The sequence below is a fragment of the Myotis yumanensis genome, unplaced genomic scaffold (genome assembly GCF_028538775.1).
Source record: "Myotis yumanensis isolate MYYU_CA2020_CCGP unplaced genomic scaffold, mMyoYum1.0.hap1 SCAF_4, whole genome shotgun sequence".
NCBI lineage: Eukaryota > Metazoa > Chordata > Mammalia > Chiroptera > Vespertilionidae > Myotis > Myotis yumanensis.
This window is the reverse complement of record NW_027223755.1, coordinates 35,325,065-35,342,251: the sequence shown is the minus strand read 5'-3', so window position 1 is coordinate 35,342,251 and position 17,187 is coordinate 35,325,065. Positions and strand designations below refer to the sequence as shown.

General features: G+C 38.8%; 1 pseudogene; it reads left to right on the top strand.

The window, feature by feature from the left end:
- Window positions 1-10,827: 10,827 nt before the first annotated feature.
- LOC139009672 (small nucleolar RNA SNORA48) lies at window positions 10,828-10,973 on the top strand (annotated as a pseudogene).
- The last annotated feature ends 6,214 nt before the right edge of the window (window positions 10,974-17,187 follow it).

Below are 17,187 nucleotides of genomic sequence, written 5' to 3'. Positions count from 1 at the left end.
GGATTGGGAAATAAATATTGGATAAGGAATTACTAATGTTTTCTGTAGACTTCAAGAGATGGGAAAAAAACATAGAGGGAGAAAGTAATGAAGGAAGGACTATAATTCAACAAATATTGAGTTCCTATAATGCAATGAGCATAGAGCTAAGTACTAGGGGAAGGGTGGTATACAGGAAGACAGCCTCTCTCTTCAGAGATCTTGGATTCTAGCAGAGAATTCATAACTCAGAGCAGCCATTTCATTTTGAAGAGGGTATTATGATGAGAAGCATAGTTGCCATAAACAAGTATAGTGAACCCATGTAACCTAATCTAGAGGGTAAGTTAACACTTCCTTGAGGAAGAGACACCTAAGTTGATATTTGAGAGATGGCTACTTCTACAGAAAAGTGTGAAGAAGAGTGTTCTAGGCTGCATGCCAAAGGTCTTGCCTCCAGAGAAAGAGTGATGGTCTCAAAAAGCTGACAGGATATCGGTGTGATGGGAGTGTGGACAGCGAAAGGTGTGCTCTGAAGTGAGTGTAAGAAACACACAGTCCATGACACAGCCTTGCAGACCACATTCGATTTGGAGCTTTATTCCAAGGGCAAGTGAAAACAAGTGCTTCTCAGTGAGGAGAGACATGATCAGATTTGTTTTATAAAATCACCTGGCACATGGTGCAGAGAATGAGAAAGACAAGTGGGAATGGAATCTAGGACCCCATACAGAAGGTGATGGTGCCTAAGTGAAGGAGGCAACAGCTGAAGAATGGTAGATGGATTGAAGAGAGACTTAGTAAATAGAAGTAGCAGGGCTTGATGACTTAACTAGCTAAGGAGGGAGAGTGAAAGAGAAGAGAAAAGAAAGAATTTGAGGCTTTTTGCTAGAAAAAGTAGGTGAAATGTGCTTCCACTTATTATAGTGGGGGGGGGGGGGGGGGGAGATTGGCAGGGAGTGGATAATGGGTTCGGTGCTCCATACTTGGTTTTGAGATGACTAAAGTACCGATATTGAAGAGTCATAGTATTTGTTATAACAGTGGTTCTCAAAGTGTGGTTACAGGGACAGCAGTTTTAATATCATGTAGGAATTTGTTAGAACTGCACATTTTCAGGCTTCATCTCAGACCTACTGAAGCAGCAACTCTCGAGGTGAGGCCCCTGCTCTGCATCTTAGCATTCTATTTAAAATTCACTACTTATCACACACTGCTTCTTATGAGCACTAGATGCAGTGACATGTCACGGAAATAACAGGACTTGGGATTCAGAAGATGTGGGTTTGAGTCACAGGCCCCCTTTAACAAGGCTTCCAGGTGATTCTGATGCACTCCCAAGGTGAAACCCCTAGACTACAGCCAATCTATGATGAATAATAAGAAGAAAGGGTTGGAGGAAAGGAGAGAAAACTGGAAAAAGAACATACCAGACCAGCACTACTTTGGTGGGAAATTATCCTTCTTTCTCCGAGATTGCTGACCAAACTGGATTGATTGTTTTAATTTATCATCTCTAACTGTCCCGTATAGCATCTCAATAAAGGTTCTTTCTTTCATCAGTCTGCCTCCAATTTCCCTGGTACCAATTTCAGATGGCTGCTAGAGACATCTTAACAAATACAGCTCTGACCATACCTGTCCTCAGGTTAAAAAGCTTTACAGGCCACAGGGACCTACTCAACAAATTCAGCTTCCTTAGCTGGCAGTTAAGGCTGTCTGCATTCTAGACCTGTGTAACAATTTATCCACCATGCACATTCTGTGCTTAAGACCAACAGAGCTGGCCATCATTTCCAGAACATGCTTGGCACTTGTCCAATCTTTTGATGTGTCTCTTGTCCTTTCTCCTTCACCCATATTCTATTTTCACCGGTTGATATCCTACCCATAGCCTGAAAGTCTTCAGTGACACTCTTAGGCAGTGATGTGTTGGGGATGGCTTATCCATACCTCTTCCCAACTCATCATTCAGTGATTTCATGCTGGTAGCTTGAAATCAGCCATGTTGAGAAAATTTACAGCACAGACACTGGCAAACATTACATATCAGGCTTGTATCCCCTCCAGAGATTTTTGGTAAATATTTACCAGTACACCACTGTCCTTCTATGATCTTCCAACAAAGCTAGACAAAGTATGGGACAAATTTGAACTGCTCCCTGTTTTTCGTATATAAAGTATTGTTGGCACACAGCCACACCCATTCATTGATGTGTCATCGACAGATTCCTTCACACTATGGTGACAGAATAAAGTAGTTGCAACAGAGACCCTATAGTCTGCAAAGCTTAAAATACTTACTATCTGGACCTTTAAGAAAAACTTTGACAACCCCCATTCTTTGGCACAATACTGTATATTCACTCCGTACCACACATTGCATTTTATGAATGCTAGGAAGCAATGAAATGCCGTGGAAATAACACTTGGAATTCAGAAGACGTGGTTCACGTCTCTGCTTGCTAGCTGTGAGTCTTTTTTACTTAACCTTGCTGAATTTGAATTTCCTCATCTAAAAAAGAAAGGCCTACCCGAGAGCAATGTGCTGAAATCAAACATGTGAAAACACCTTGTAAATTATAAAGCATTATGCAAATACAAGAGCGTGCCATTGTAATTTATGTGCAGATCTCTCCCAGCAGACTCTCTCAGGGCAGTTGCATAGCTCCGTTGTGTTTGCCTCCATCACAGTTAGCATCTTGTATGCAGGTGGTATTCATTAGGTCACTGTGGGATGAAGGATGAATGGTGGGGATTTTCTTTTACAATCCCTAAGAGCTGACTTGGTTTCTCAGCAACGAGGGCAAGATTCGCTTAAGGAGAAAACTGTGAAATGATCCTGTGTCCTCTTGCTTCCCTGACTTCCCCATTCCCTACCTTGTCCTTGCTGATGCGATTCTTCCTAATGGAACCTCCTTCCTTCTGGGATCTACCCTGTGCCCATTACATGACTGTGTGCTGATAAAAATAAGTAAACAGTTTTTTGAACAGTCTCAACTCCTCGGGATATCCACATGTGACATCTTTTTTTTTTCAAACAACTGTCCACCAAATGTGCTTTGTTGAGCCTCGTTTCCCCATCTAACCTATCCTTTGTCAGTTCACTGAATCTGAAAACAGTTTACACATTTTTGCCATGCTATGAGGTAGGAATATAGGCTGCTTGGTCTCTATCTCTCCTCTTGGCCCACAGTCACTCTCCAATTCCTTTTCTCTACTTCCCCTACTTATGCAGTTACCTAATAGGTTAACGAAATGGCAGCACCCCCAATTTAACTGGTGATTCTCTGGAGACCTTCCTGCATGGGCTTCAGGGAAGTCAAGGCCCCCAGGTCACTGGCACGATGTAAAAGAGAGCACTTCTCTGGAAGAACACTACACTTCCTAAGGGTGGCCAGGCTCTCTCCACCCCATTCCCCTTCCTGTCATGATCAGGTGGGGAGAAGGAATGTGGTTGGATTGACAGAGCTGATTCGGGGTCTCTTGATAAGCCTTTTGGGCTGGGAGAATGCCTTTAAAATACTGGCAGCTCTCTAGACTTCATAAATTGGGTTGTTGGTGATTTTGGTATCCACTTTTGGCCTTAGCCATAATTCTGTGACCACGAGAAAAGCATTTCTACAGCCTGTTATAATTAAACAGTGGTATCCTTTAATTCTTCAAGATGTTAAAGCAAAAGTAGTTATTGTGGCAGAAGGGAGGGGGCAGGGTGGATGTTTAGGAGACCCCATGAGAAGCAGCCATCTCCATCCTGTACAAGTGCCCTCTACTGCAACCAGACGAAATAAGGAGATTCTGTTTCTCAAGTCCTAAGGTTCTCTCAGTATTGCCCTTCACACCCCGTCTACGCTTGTCCGTGAAGGTCTAAACGTGCTGTACCAGGGAGCTGGACTCTCGGAAGACTGTGGGAGGCTAAGGGATAGGGAGTGGATGAAAGCAAAGCAATGCCAACTAAGGTTCAGATCAATAAGATGGGCTTGCAGGAGTGAAACAAGATTTCCTTGGAGAAAGACTGTATTGAGTCTGAGTCATGAGTCCTGGTAATGCGGCATCTTTGTAAAATGAATACAGTGACCATTTAAAACTTTTAATGAGAACTACTTGAAATTCTTTAAATTGGAGAGATTGTTATTTTTCACTGTATTTCTTTTCCTTCCGATTAGAGAAATCTCAAATAATGCTTAATTGCTGTTTTCTGATAGTACCAGTACATATATTTCTTTCTCACAAAAAGCCTCTGCCAGGAAAAATCAGTGAATAATCTGTAAGTGCTCTCAACCAATAAAAAGGGATGGGAATGGAAAAGTAATTGCATGTGTTGCACCTGCCTCTAGAAATTCATTCACAGCTTATGGTCCTCTGAAATCCTCTTTGAGGAGTTTGAAAACAATGGTACGCATTGTTCTGCTTCCTCCTGTGCTTTATGATGCCAGCACTTTGGTGGCACAGAACGAAGGAAAAGCACCTGCTTTTGCTTCCAGGGGCCATACCAACCTGAAACTAGCAAATTAAGTAATGCGCGAAGCAAAGAACTCTGAAAACTGATTGTACTTTAAAACTAATTTTGTAAGCAGGAATCTTTAATTAGTAGCTTCTTCCTTGCTGTAATATATTTTGAAGAAACACTTCAATTGCTTACAAAGAAATGCCCAACAAAATGAGCTGTTTAGGCGCACACACAGGAGACTCTTTCTCCTTTCATATCTCGCTGCATGGCCTGACTCCATCAATGGCTCCTCTAGCTTAATAATGTTTTGCTAAGATTTCTGCAGAATGCTCCATTCAATCTATTCCCCACAATCATCTGCAAAGTTTTCATGGCAACATTTTCACAAAAGAGGACCCTTCCCTCTTCCACTTACTTCCCGTGTCCTTTTTGTTACGGTTGCAAATGATCATATCTGAAGAGAAAATGCCAATCATCGCTACCATTTGTTGAGCACCCACTGTGCAGTGCTGTGCTACATTATCATCACTTTTCACAGCAATAGAGGAAGAAACTCTGTTTTAGCTCATTTTATAGTGGGGAACTGAGGCTCAGAGAAATTATGCCTGGCCAAAGTCCACCTATCTCTTTAGTCAGAGGTTTTGTCTCAACAAAAATGGGAAAAGGGTCATAACTTCAGCCCTGATAAGAGTTCTAGGGACAGATATCTGAGGGGTCAGACTAGTTTATATATTTCAAGAGTTCAAATAAATCTGGTCAATTCATCAGAAGTTAGTTTAGATGCCAATGTGCCAGGTGCCAAGAGGGATAAAGAGCAAGTACGTGATGATATCCCCCTGCCCTTGGGAATACACATTTCACCTACTAGACAAGATTAGCTTGGGATAAAAAGAATCAGAGACCCCAGTCAAGACAGTGTATTTATAAACTGAAAAACCATGTGGCAGACAGAAAGAATTCAAGAGGCCAGAGCAGTGGCTTCAATTTCAGCAATGAAGAGGACACTCAGAGGAGCCTGTAAAACTCATTGGGGTTTCAATAAAAGGGGGAGAGCAAGGGTTTTTTCAGACCAAATTTTAACCAGTTGCTGCTTAGTCAAATCCTAGTTTCCTATTCCTGCCCAAGGAGAAATCTACCTTGTTCTCATGTTGTGCGGAGAGCTGATCCAGGCTGTGAGCTCACGAAGCTGATCCAGGCTGCTCTGTCAGCTCCCAAACCCAAGGAGTCACTCCCTTGAGTTGCTGCTAATTGAGCTCAGCTCTCATTAATTGACTAGGTATTGGGTGTTAAGTTGCTTATCAGTTCTACCTGGCATGAGTTTTGTTTGCCTTTCACAGTCAAAACAGAAAATAAGCAGGTGTCAGCCTCCTTAACTATTCACAGTCCTCCTGAAACCTTGCAAAGGTCATCTTTCCATCAGAAAAATGTTTCTCTGGGAGCCACACTTGTAACTAACTATCCTTCACCCCAAGCAGGCTCCTTTGAGTTGTTTTTGTATGATGCTTTCAAATGCTTGGGTAGAGTACATACTAGTATATCAACTATTCTTGCATTTTCTAAACTTAAACATTTTATAAAAGTTCTGCCCTTTTTTTTGGTCCTACCTATATATATTTTTTTAGAATTAAATATTATTAAAAAGTGTTCAGCTTAGTCTCTGATAAGTAGTGGGTATTTCATCATCATTAATCACTTCTTTTATGTCTTTCTCTAGCAATTTACAGATGAAGACACTGGAGCTCATAGAGATTAAGAGTCACACCAAAGTCACAGATCTGCAAATTTTGGTCTGAGGAGATGCATTTAGGACTATGGGAAGCCTAAGCTCCTGTTTTTTTCTACTGGTTCCAAAAAAAACACCAGAAGTTTATCTGTCATATATGGTTTAGACAGTCTCTTCATTCTCTCTCTCTCTCTTGTTTTCATTTTGGTTTGGTTAAGTTCAGTGCTACAACCAACAACACAATGAAAATATAGAATTTGCCATTACTCCAGTCTCTCCATGCCCCTTTTTAGTGAATCCCTTCCCCCAAATCTCAGGCCTTAGGATTTGATTTCTATTACTATGAAAACATTTTTGTCTTTTATAGAGCATCATATAAATAAAATCATATAGCGTACCGCATTTTTAAAAAGTTAATACCTATCTAATTCACATACCCTAAAATTCATCCCTTTTAAGTGTATAATTCAGTGGTGTTTAGTACATATGGAAAGTTGTGCAACTATCACAAATGACAGACTCCAGAACAAATTCACCTGTTTAAAAACAAAACAACAACAAAAAAACATGCCCATTAACAGTCCCTTTTCATTCCCCACCACTCCTAGACCCTAGAAAACACTAATCTACTTTGTATCACTGTGCATTTGCCTATTCTGGACATTTCTTATACATGGAATCATACAATGTGTAGCCTTTTGTATCGGCTTCTTTCACTCAGCACACTGTTTTCAAGGTTTCTCCATGTGGTAAGATGTATCAGTACTCCATTCCTTTACATGGCTGAATAACATTCCACTGTATGGATATACCACAATTTGTTCATTCATTGATCAGTTGATGAACATTTGAGTTGTTTCTACTTTTTGACTATTACGAATAATGCTACTATGAATGTTCATGTAAAAGTTTTTGTGTGAACATATGTTTTAAATTTCTGTGGGTCTATATACCTACAAGTGGACTTTCTGGCTCATATGGAAACTATGTTTTACCTTCTTGAGCAACTGATACACAATTTTTCAAAGTGGCCACACCATTCATTTACATTTCAATTGGATTGTCTTTTTAATAGTGTTTTATCTGACTTCTTTCATATAGTACACTGAGTGACCAGATTATTATGACCACCTGACATTTGTAGGCAAATTAGCTATAATTTTGCACTGAAGTTGCTAGAGGGCCAGACCATTATAAATAGGAAAGCAGGTTGTTTACCATGACAGTAGAAGTGATTTTTTTCTGAAGATATGGGTAAACAATGCGATTTAACAGCCTTTAAACGTGGGAGATATATATATATATTGCTTTGAAAGTTTCTTCCTGTTGTTGCATTCCTGTTTACTGTTGAGTAGTTTTCCATTGTATTGATAGACTATAATTTATCCATTCACTAGATGATGAACATCTGGATTGTTTCCAGTTTGGGGCAATTATGAATAAAACTACTATAAACATTCTTGTACATATGTTTCCAATTATCTTGGTAAATAGAAGTCATATTATTGTGCCATATAGTAGTATATGTTGACCTTTATAAGAACCTGGTTTTCAAAGTAGCTGTACATTTTGCACTCCCAGCAGCAAAGTACGAATGTATGAGATAATTTATGTCTTGATAGCTCCTTGTCAGCACTAGGCATTTTTAGCTTTTTAAAATGTAGCCATTCTGGTACATATATAATAGTCTCTCATTGTGGTTTTAAATTCTGTATTTAATTTGTAGTGTCTGGTAACATTGACCTTTCCATTTTCATTTTTTAAAATTTTATGGGAATATTTTATTTGTTGTTTTAAATTAAGAGGGCATTTTGTTGTTGTTGTTAATCCTCACCCCAAGGATATTTTCTCCACTGAATTTTAGAGAGAGTGGAAGGGAGGAAGGAGAGGGGCAGAGAGAGAAAGATAAACATCAATGTGAGAGACACACATCGATTGGTTGCCATCTGCACACACTCCCTCCCCCCCTGCAATAGTGCTAGGAATCAAACTTACAACCCAGGTACATGCCCTCAACCAGGAGTCGAACCTCGAACCCTTTGGTTTGCAAATTGATGCTCTACCTATTTAGCTCCACCAGCAAAGCTCTTCTCTACTTTTTATTGTTCCTTTTCTACTGCTTGTATTAAATTTAATTTGCTCTTGTTTTTCTAGTTTCCTATGGTAAAAGTTTAGATGATTGATTTTAAATCTTTTTTTCTAATATATGCGTGCATTTCTATAAATGTCCCTTTAAACACTGCTTTCTCTCTTAATCCCACATATTTGAAGGATTATACATAACTCATTTATATAAGAGAGAGAGAAAGAGAAAGAGATAGAGAGGGAGAGAGAGAGAGGGAGAATAATTTCTGCTATTTCACCAAGGACACATCTTTTTAGAAAATTTTTTAAATTTACAGTCTTGGCTGGGAAGGGGGACATTTTCAGGGGCTTCCAAGAAAATGGTCTTTTCTACTCTTTTCCACAGGTCAAATAATAAGTGTGAAGTTTTTTCAGTTGCTCAGTATGTCCACCCTGATTATGCATTTGGGAAATGGAGTACCCCCAGGTAGATGTATGGATTCAATAGGTCTACTGTAAGATAGACCTGGGTGAGGGTTCTGCTTCTCATCTCCCAATTGCCTCCACCTCCGGTTATCACTGTGTAAGCTTATGAATGGAAAAGAGAATTTTATACTCTGAACTCATAATGCTATCTTGACTGGAGGCTTAAAGGTCCTAATGCTTTGATCTTTATAGTGTATCATTTTATCCATCAGGATTGACAGTTATCACATACACATATTTAAATGGTATAAAGTTGTTTTTTTCTTATCTCCTCTTTAAGATTGTAAGTTCCTTGACACTATTCTATGCGTTGTTTGTTGTTCCCACAAAGCCTGAATACTGATCATGGGTCAATAAATGTTTGCTAGCTGAAACTGGTTTGGCTCAGTGGATAGAGCGTCGGCCTGCGGACTGAGGGGTCCCGGGTTCGATTCCGGTCGAGGGCATGTGCCTGGGTTGCGGGCACATCCCCCGTGGGGGATGTGCAGGAGGCAGCTGATCGGTGTTTCTCTCTCGTCGATGTTTCTAACTCTCTATCTCTCTCCCTTCCTCTCTGTAGAAGGTCAATAGAATATATTTAAAAAAATAAAAATAAAAATAAATGTTTGCTAAAGGAACAATAATACCCTTTATAGGTTTTCTATACTTATGACTCTATAAATGACTCACAGTCATTTTCCAATAACAGTAAGTGGAAGTGATTTTAAAATACTCTTGTAGGATCTGACACTCCATAACTGTAAGATATTAGCCCCCAAATTTGGACATAATGTGGTTTGTCTGTGCACCATTAAAAACACAGTTGGTCCCAAACATAAAGAATTGGCTCAGCCTGTCACCACATGTTGGCTTTAATCTCTCTTACCAGAGCCTGCTTTTCTGCAAAGAGCTGGAGACATGGACATCGACTGCACCCACGCTGTACAGTTGACAACCTCCACCACCTGAGAGGAGCTGATCTATGCTCACTCTCAAGAAATCCAGAAGTCTCTGGTTTATCAGTTTCAGATCCATGCACAAGGGCAGGGAATTTAACCGCTCAAACCTCGGATCTCAGGGCAGAGGAGAGGACACAAGACTCACTAGTATGAAGAAGAGGCATTTCTAGAAGATGTGACAATCCTGACATGACTAGAAAACAGGTGTCATCCTCTCCAGTAATAAATGAAAAAATAATAATAATTGTATTTGTTTTTCTTAACAAAAATCAAATAGCTGAAATATGAAAAGTTTGGATACTCTATTGTGCCTTCACTTTTTGGAAAATTCTGTGTTTACATAAACTTCTTTTAATAAAGAAATTAAAATACTTTCTTTTCTTTCTTTTTCTTTTTCTTTCTTTCTTTTTTTTTTTTTTTTTTTTTTGTACTTTTAGGCAGTAAAGACACTGGCTCACTAATAATCCAAGGCAGTCACCTCTTTATACGCTCAACCATTGCAGTAGTTACAGCTTTTTGACAGCAGGATCGGGGTGAGATAAATTGACTTCAACATTTTTGTTAAAAATAAAAGCCCCAGAAATCTGGCCCATCATTTTAAACTGGCAGGAATATAAATAGTTGATGGACTTTACTCTGCATAAAACCAAACAAAGGCCAGGAAGATGTCATTTGAAGGTGATTAGAGCCTGTGTGTTTATGGGAGCAAGATGTGGCCACCCTCTGGCTTAAGGTCCATCTGATTTGGTCTGTTTATAAATAGAATTCCGAAGCGAATCAACCCACTTCCTGTTAGTCTCTCTCAATCTCATGGGGTTTTTTTGTTTTGTTGTTTTCCGCCCCTCTAACGTCTGAATTTGATGTCTTTCACTGTTTGGAAGGAAAAAATGCTGTTTGTCATTTATCAAAACCTAAACAGCTGTAATAAAACAATGTTCATTTGATTTTAATACTAAGTAAATAAATGTGAGCAATAGCATGGAAACATGGGGACCTGAGGTTCAAATTGAATGAATTTTACTTCCAATTCATGTTCACAAGTTTTCAGATTTTCTTGAGCTCCCTTCAAGTTCCCCAACGTTGCGAGATGAGCATGGACAGCATACTCTGTAGAAATAGCTTCTTAATTCACTCCCACACCATAGAACTAAGCTTGTTTAGATTTGAGTTTTTGTTTATTTTTACTTTACCCCCTGGCAATGGGCAAGGAGACTCCTGATTGGTGGTGTTGCTCTTATGTCAGTGAGGGGTGAAGCAGATGTACAGTCCCTAATTCAGCCTAGCCTGATGCCTGGGTTGGTGGCCAGAGCTGTTTCATGCCTGGGGCACATAAAAAAATAATTTACTTTGAGAGCAAGAGTGAGTGATTTGAAAATGTGTTGGCTTGAAAACCATGGAGCAATGAAAGACATCATTATGCTTTCCAGATCAGGTGTAAAATGGACAGGAAAAACATGTGCATTTCTCTATAATTCTACCCATATGACTCATCCCTAACCCATAGTAATTGTGCACGTAAGAATTGCTGTAGTCATTAGTCAGCCATTTCAATGTTCTTATACTTTGGATCAAACTCTGTATCATTTCAGTGCTTCATACAATCAAGGTGATTAAGGCCATCAGTAAACAATATTTATTATGAACCCATGGTGTACCATTTCCAACTTACATCCTACAAAAAGCAAAGGTGGACACTTGAAGGGTGTTTGCAGGAAATTGCATGGTGGAAGAGCTTGAATTAATAATGGTTTTTTAGAACCAAGCTAACATTAAACTCTATTGAGACTAATTTGAAAATTAAAGTTGTATTTTTCTGTTAAAGCATATGTAAATATGAACTAATTTGGAATAGCCCCTATGCTAACATAAAATATGCTCCCAGCTAAGAGTATCTTAATCAAAGGAGTCTCTAAGGTTGATTAGGGCAGCTATATAACTACTGATCGTTATTAATTTTTTATTAATTCCCTAGAACACTGTCCATGGCACCTGGTCTGAACCTCCTTTAGTCTTCCCTGTTACTGTGCCTGTGCTCTCAGCAAGCCAGAAGGAAGTAGCTTATTAATTGACCAAGAGGAGCTAAATCAAAATATGATATAGAAAACTGCCTTCTACCAGAGACAGTGACCTTCAAGCCGGATGCATTAACTGCATGAGACTTAGGGGGTCATCATCCTTGAAAGCAGTACATTCCACGCAAAATACAGGCATGGGAGTACTAGAAAGAACATGGTGGGGAATCCAAGGATGTGCACTCAGATGCTCCATCAACATCAAAGAAGATCCACTGTCCAGCTATCTAGTGGATAGCCCCTGGCTGCCCAGCTCCACCAAGGTTTGCCTCAGTTGCCGAGAACTTCCTCACCCAAGGGCCTCTTCTTGGGCAGGTCATATGCAGTGAGTGATTGCATTGGAAGTGTATAGTCCTGGACACTTCAGACCAGTGCAGGACATCCCTAAATGCCCCTCAAGCTCTGAGCTTTTTCAGGCTCAGTCACAATTTTTCCCCTCTAAGCAATGAGGTTCCAGCCTCCTCTCTTCCATGGGAGCTGATCTTTAATAAACATACTATGTGCCAAACTCCATCACAGGGTCTGCTTCCAGAGACAGGCTTTCAACAGAATGTTATAAAGAAGAGCAGATACCAATGGGAAAAAATAGAGCAAAAAACCAAAAATTGGTTCTTTAAAAGATCAAAAACATTAATAAACACCTAGCAAAACGCATGAAGAAAAACAGAGCAAAATGAAACACTTAGAAAAAAATGTTTGATGTTGATAGAGTCAAGATATAGAATATTTCTATCACCACAAGTATCCCTTATATTGCCCTTTCATAGCTATAACCACCCCTCTCTCCTCACACCCTAATTCCTGGAAATCACTAATCTGTTCTCCCTTCTATTTTATCTTTTCAAGAATAATATATAGTATGATTTCAAGAAATCACATAGTATGATTTTTATTATATAGGATTTTTCACTCAATATAATACCCTGGAGGTTTATCCAAGTTGTCATGTATATCAATAATTCATTTCTTTTTATTGCTGAATAGTATTCTATGGTATGGGTTGTACCAGTTGGTTTAACCATTTGCCCTTTAAAGGACACCTGGGTTGTTTCCAGTGTTTAGCTAGTAGGAATACAGCTAAACACTGGAACATTTATGTGTATCATTTTTTAAAGACAAATCTTACTTTTTCTAGGATGAATGCTTACTATATGCAATTGTTAGGTTATATGGTCATGGCAGGGTGCCTCGGAATGAATTGTGTCTTCCCAAAATTCATGTCTTAAAGCCTCAGTCCCCAGAATTCAGAAATAGGGAGGTAACTACGGTAAAATGAGGTCATATGAGTAGGCCTTAATCCCCTATGGCTGTTGTCTTTATAAGAAGATGGGGTTAAAATACAGACAACTCACAGACCAAGAGGCTACCATGTGAAGACACACTGAGAAGGCAGCCATCTGCAAGCCAAGGGGAGAGGACTCAAAATAAGGCTGGCTAACGCTTTGATCTTGGATTTCTAGACTCCAGGACTACTAGAAAATACATTTCTGTTGTTTAAGCCACCCAGTCTGTGGTGATTTGTTACAGCAGCCCTAGCAAACTAATGCACGTGGCTAGCTTTATAAGAAACTGCCAAACTGTTTTCCAGAACTGCAGTGCCATTCCTGCCAGCAATGTACGAGTGATGAGTTTCTCTGCACCTCTTTTAGCATTTGGTGATGTCATTACCTTTTATTTACCGTAAATACCTTTTCTTGTGCTTATTTTTTCATCTATACATCCTCTTCATGACTTTTGCCCATTTAGATTTTTGTTTTATTTATTGTTAAACTTTGAGAGTCTTTTATATATTCTAGATACTAGTCTTTTGTTGAATATGTGGCTTGTAAATATTTTCTCCCTGTCTGTAGCTTGTCTTCTCATTTTTTTAACAGGGCATTTTGCAGTGTAAATTTTTTTTTAAATTTTCATGAGTTCCAGTTTATCAATTTTTTTTCTAATTTATCATGCTTTCATGCCTGCTTTGTGAAATTATGAGTACAAACAGTCCTCGGGTTACGTCGGACTCGACGTACATCGTTTCGTGGTTACGTCGCCATCTCCCATTTATTTATAAAAAAAAAAAAGTTCCATCATTTCGACGTATGTACATATAGGCTTTATGTTTTTTATTATTTATTTCCCACAAGTAAAGGTCAGGAATTATTATCTTTCTTTTAATTTTTTTTTTTTACTGGTTCACTTCATTCCTGCTGTGCATGTGCTCCACGTGAGTGACGTAGGTGCTTATGCAGGTGGGTTCCGACTTACAGCGAAAATCGAGTTACGTCGCGCTGTAGGAATGGATCTGCAACGTAATCCGAGGACCTACTGTACTTCCATGGCTAGTCTTCCTTTCCCTGGAATTGGTACTACTACGTACATCACTTGGCCAAGGGACAGAAAGTGAGCTGAATATTTGATCATAGAATACAGACCAAGGGAGGCATTAGTTCTGTTCACCAAATATTTCTTCTTTTTTGGCATAGAAATTGTACTACAATGCCCCTTTGGAGTTCAGAAAACCAAGTGACTTGCTTTGAGCAATAAGATATAAGCTGAAGTAACGTTTTGCATTTCCTGATGGAAGCCTTTAATAACTAGAGTGCTGCACCATTGCCTCTCTTTACAGATTCATGATGCTCCAGATGGTAGAGGCTCCATCATCCTGCAAACCTAAGTGAAACGATGTGGGACAGAGCTCTGGAAACCCATATACACATGTAGCATGAGTGAGAAATAAAGCCCATTGTTTTAAACCACTAATTTTGTTTGTTTGTTGCCACTGCATAATTGTATCCATTTTATTGATATATCTTTATTGATATAATCCTAATGGCATTATCTGTATTGAATTAGCTGTGAACATTCATTAAATGGAAATCCAAATTTGAATTGATCTTCATATCTTTGTAAGTGCATTTATAGAAATAAATTTGCTAATTGAAAAAAAGTATGGTCACACCATGTTCCTGAATAAAAGATATGAAAACACGGTTTCTATATGTAGATCAACAACAGCAGTCCTTGGTCAAGATACAATCACACCAAAATTCATTCCTGGCACTGTGACAATATTTAATATTTTTAAATATAATTCACAAGAGGGAGATGAAGTGATTAAAGGGCAAAATGCTGAGCAGAAATAGCTAAGTAAATATTTCAATGGTTTGACAACAGCTTAACAACAAATAATTTAACTAAACTTTATACTCACTGAGCAAGGAGCTGGGTGGATATGAGAAAAAACACAACCTTTGTACTTTAGTCTGTGGATGAGGGAGGTACTAAAGAGATTATGACAGTAGACATGTCATAGGAGGGGTAAATGCTATGGTATCTAAGTTTATGCATTACAATGAAAACCCATTTTCGGCTCCCACCCACCTGGGAAGGTTGCAGTCTTGATTAACCAAGCACAATTTAATCCAGATGCATAAGGGCAGAATCCAAGAGAAGCCAGCCAGAGAATAGGGTGTAGTCAGATGAAAGAGCCAGAGAAGTGCAGGGCCCCCCAGCAAAGACAAGAAGTCACACCTCAGTAAAAAGTAATTAGAGAGAGTCATTTCACACAGTGTGGAAAAAAAATAGGAATAAGTCCCTCTGGGAAAGAAAAGATTAGTGTATTTTGGGTTTGGTGCATATGTGTATATGTGCATGACATTTCCCCTGAAACTTGAAATGCTTGAAGTGTATATTCTAGATAAATTTAGACTTAAACATATTCTTTATGAATAATCTTATACTTACTTGACTCAATGTAAGAAAATGTAACAAAAGCATGGTCAGTATCGCTCAATGGTTGAGCATTGACCCATGAACCAAGAGGTCACTGGTTCAATTCCCAGTCAGGGCACATGCCCAGGTTACAGGCTTGATCTCCCTATAGGGGGGCATGCAGGAGGCAGCCTATCGATGATGCTTCTCTCTCATCAATGTTTCTATCTCTCTATCCCTCTCACTTCCTCTCTCTCTAAAGATCAATAAAACATATTTTTAAAAAGTAACAATAAAAAGCGTTTTCTGCATCAAAAGAGGCTGAGCCCTAACCAGTTTGGCTCAGTGGATAGAGCGTCAGCCTGCTAACTGAAAGGTCCCAGGTTCGATTCCGGTCAAGGGCATGTACCTTGGTTGCGGGCACATCCCCAGTAGGAGGTGTGCAGGAGGCAGCTGATCGATGTTTCTCTCTCATAGGTGTTTCTAACTCTCTATCCCTCTCCCTTCCTCTCTGTAAAAAATCAATAAATATATTTTTAAAAAAGAGGTTGAGAGTTAAAGCCCAAGTGCCCAGGTCACAACTTCTAGGAACTTTCTGAACCTCCTTAGTCATAAGCAAGTAATGATGGTGACTAAGCTTGCTGCCCACACCCTTCCCCATGACATTCTTAATGTCAAGCACAGATCCAATTAACAAAATTTCACTGAAGAAAGAAACTGAAGAAGATACAAATAAGTGGAAGCATATACCATGTTCAAGGATAGGAAGAATTAACATCATTAAAATGTCCATAATACACAAAGCAATCTATAGACAGCATAATTACTTTCAAGACACCAATGCCATATTTCACAGAACTACAACAAATAATTCAAAAATTTATTTGGAACCATAAAAGACCTCTTATAGCCATAACAATCTTGAGAAAGAAGAACAAAGTTAGAGGAATCACACTACTCAATATCAAACTATATTGCAAGGCTATGGAAATCAAAACACTATAGTACTGAAATAAAAGCAGACACAAATATCAGTGGAACAGAATAGAGTACCCAGAAATACTAAACCCACACCTTTATGGCCAATTAATATTTTGACAAAGGAGGCAAAAGCATACAATATGTTAAAGACAATCTATTCAATAAATTCTGTTGGGAAAATTGGACAGATACATGCAAAAAAAAAAATGAAACTAGACCACTTCTTACACCTCACACACAAATAAACTCAAAATGGATTAAAGACTTAATTTGTAAGTCTCAAAACCATAAAAATTCTAGAAGAAAAAAATAAGCTGTAAGTCTTGAACATTTCTCATAGCAATATTTTTTCTGCTGTATCTCTGTGAGCAAGAAAAACAAAAGAAAAATAAACAAATAGAACTAAAAAGTTTTTGCACAGCAAAGGAAACCATCAACAAAATGAAAAGACAACCCACTGAATGGGAGAACATATTAATCAATGATACATCTAATAAGGGGTTAATATCCAAAATTTATGAATAACATATATAACAACACAAAATGAACAATTCAATTAAAAGAAACTGAATAGACACTTCTCTAAAGAAGACATGCACTTGGCCAACAGACATGAATAGATGCTCAAGTCACTAATCATCAGAGAGATACAAATTAAAACCACAATGAGATATCACCTCACTCCTGTCAAAATGGCTATCATCAACAAATCACAAACAAGTATTGGTGAAAATATGGAGAAAAGAGAACTCTCATGCACTGTTAACAGGAATGCAGACTGATGCAGTCACTGTGGAA